The sequence below is a fragment of the Ammospiza nelsoni genome, chromosome 9, assembly GCF_027579445.1.
Source record: "Ammospiza nelsoni isolate bAmmNel1 chromosome 9, bAmmNel1.pri, whole genome shotgun sequence".
In the NCBI taxonomy this organism is placed as follows: Eukaryota; Metazoa; Chordata; class Aves; order Passeriformes; family Passerellidae; genus Ammospiza; species Ammospiza nelsoni.
Genome location: NC_080641.1, coordinates 31,826,780 through 31,829,393, shown reverse-complemented (window position 1 = coordinate 31,829,393; position 2,614 = coordinate 31,826,780). Strand labels below are relative to the sequence as shown.

General features: G+C 43.8%; 1 long non-coding RNA gene across 1 annotated transcript; it reads right to left on the bottom strand.

Moving 5' to 3' along the window:
- Window positions 1–746: 746 nt before the first annotated feature.
- LOC132077156 (uncharacterized) lies at window positions 747–1,580 on the bottom strand. The gene is made up of 2 exons (XR_009419009.1): window positions 1,326–1,580; window positions 747–1,233 (listed from the first exon to the last, which is right to left on the bottom strand). It is a non-coding gene; the product is annotated as an uncharacterized LOC132077156 (long non-coding RNA).
- Between the last annotated feature and the right edge of the window lie 1,034 nt (window positions 1,581–2,614).

Genomic DNA, 2,614 nt, shown 5'->3' with positions numbered 1-2,614 from the left:
GTGGAGGTACAAGAATCCTCAAGTCCAGCCTGGTTTTTTGGGCTGAATCCTGAAGCCTGACAAGAATGTTTAGCTTAGGCTTCACTGCCAAGTCTTGAATAACTCCAGGAAAACTGGGTCGTTTTTTACCCTTATGTGGGAGTATCTCTGGTGACAACCAGCCTTTGCTCCTCTCAGACAGGGTGGATTTCCAAAATGATAACTCCCTTTCTACATGGAGCAGTCTGCAGGGTTTTCAGGACAGCCCTGAGTGCAGCAGCTGGCTCTGCACTCTGCAGCAGAGTTAAAATGAAACATGTCATCCAGCCAGAGAATCTCCTGTCCTCTGACAGATCACTACAAAAACAGAAGCTGCTGTCTGACCTGAATTCTCCCTTACATCTTCCCAGTGCCATGTGCTTGTTCTGCACACAAACAGTCCCTGCCACTGAATTCTTGGTGTCGTTCTGACCTGGAGCACTGAGCCCCGTAGCATAAAAGGGGGATTTTAACCAGAAGCCTCTGCACACTGGAGGAGGATATTTCCCACTCTGGCTCTGGCATTGTCTGCTTGGTGACCTTGAGCAGGTAGTGTTATCTTTCTTTATCTCTTTGTCAAGCAGAGACACTGGCACTGGTGGCTCCTGTAAAGCACTTTGAGGGATAAAAGGCCAGGTGTTGACATTACTGTGCAGCGAGCATTCACTCTCATCTGCTTTAAATCTCTGCCTCCCTCATTTTCCTTGAATAACCCCTTTGTTCCTGTATTATGAAACACTGTAAGTAGACTCACAAGTGCTCAGAGGAGTGAAAAGTGGACACAGACTGATGGTGAGCCCCTCCTTCAGGGCAGGATTTCCAGGGGTGAAACTCCAGCCCCACTGACCCCAATGGGAATGCTGCCAAGGGGGTGACTACTTTATTGCTGATTCACAGCAAATGATAGCAAGAGAAGCATTTCATAGCAATTTCTAATATGCTTCTTGAGGGTTTAGTCATCCCAAAAGTCACTATGAATAAGGATTACTCTTCCCTTTCAACAAATTGATCTCTCATGCAAAACTCTGCCCAGTTAATTATTTCTTCACTGCATGGTGGGAGTTTTTGTTTTTCTGGTGAAGTTACCACCATTTGTGGCCAAACAACACACTCAAGCCCAGTAACCTTTCTGAAAGATGACAGATGATGTATGCTGCTCATTTCATGTGGGTTTTGCCCAGTGCAGTCCCTGAGGAAAGGAAGAAGGTGCCAAAACTGAAATAAGAAAGATAACATTGGTAAATGTCAGAGCTCCCTGGTGAGTGCAGAGATCTCAAAGACTTGGGAATGCTGAACAGATGACTCACTGGGAAGGGTTGCCACACGTCCTGTTTTTGACAGATGGGACACTGACTTATTGTATTTAGGATCCCAATGGCATTGTAGTAGCATCTAGAGGCCTTGATAGTGAAGGTGATGACTTTTGGGGCTTTGTGGGGTAGAAATTATCATGCAGGATGAGGAAACTGGATTTAACATAAAACTTTGCGGCCAAATCCTTGCATGAATATTTTGGAGCTGCTTACATCCAGGGCCTGGTTTACAGGTGCTGAAGGGCTTCTTCCTTGCTGAAAAGAAAGATTTTGTCATAGTTATACATGCAAACATACCAGTTCTCTGTTGAAATGCTATATATATTTTTCCCATTCCTTGTCGAGCCTGCTACATCTTCCAATCATTTGGATCCACTGTCCTGAGCTTAACTGGACAATGCAGAGATTTTGCCTTAGTCCCATGGACAGATTTCACAATTATTTCTGTTCAGGTCAGTCCAAAAGCAAGTTGGTTTTGTTTTCTTTTATTTCTGGCATTGAAAAATTATGTCATGTTGAAAAATTAGATATCATTTCCAAGTGAATAGGCAATGTATCCTCTATGTGAAATGCTGAAATCACAGTCCAACTTTCCCATATTTCCCTCTGCATTTTCAGCCAAAACCACTGGCTGAATGCAAAAGTCCTAAATCCCACCCTATTTCTAATTGAGTTCACTATTCAACAAATAAATAAAGCCATGCAGCTCCAATGTAATGGTGCTTGTGATGACATTTTCCACATTCTGCTCCAGATCTCTATGTCATTTATCCCACCATGAACTGGTGTAATTTACCCTACAGCAGGATGAAGAGTTTGGAGTCTGCTACTGTCTGTGAACTAAAACAGACCTGGAGTGAAATCCTGACCTCAGACAATAGCAGCTTTGCCACCAGCAGAAGTGGGACCAGTTTATCAGCCCAGGATTTCCAGCTCAGGCATTAGAGGCTTGTATTTTTGACAGTTTTAATCCAGAAGCCCCAAGCTCGCTACCATCATCTGTGGGTGTGATTACATGGGCAGACAGGATAAAGCTGGAGTGCTCAGAGTATTTCTGCTCCACTTCTGCTCCCAAATTTGAATCTGTCACTCAGCTGGTCCTGTCCAGCCAAATAATTGCTCTTCTGGGGACCAAGTCCCACAGTGAATACACCCCAGAGCCCTCCCATTTAACATGGTGCTGAAGGAATACTCATTTGTCCACTTCCCCCTCCCCTTCTTATCCAGTTGAAATAATAAATATTTTTCTCATGATTTATTGGATTTCAGTTTGTTGAAAAGAT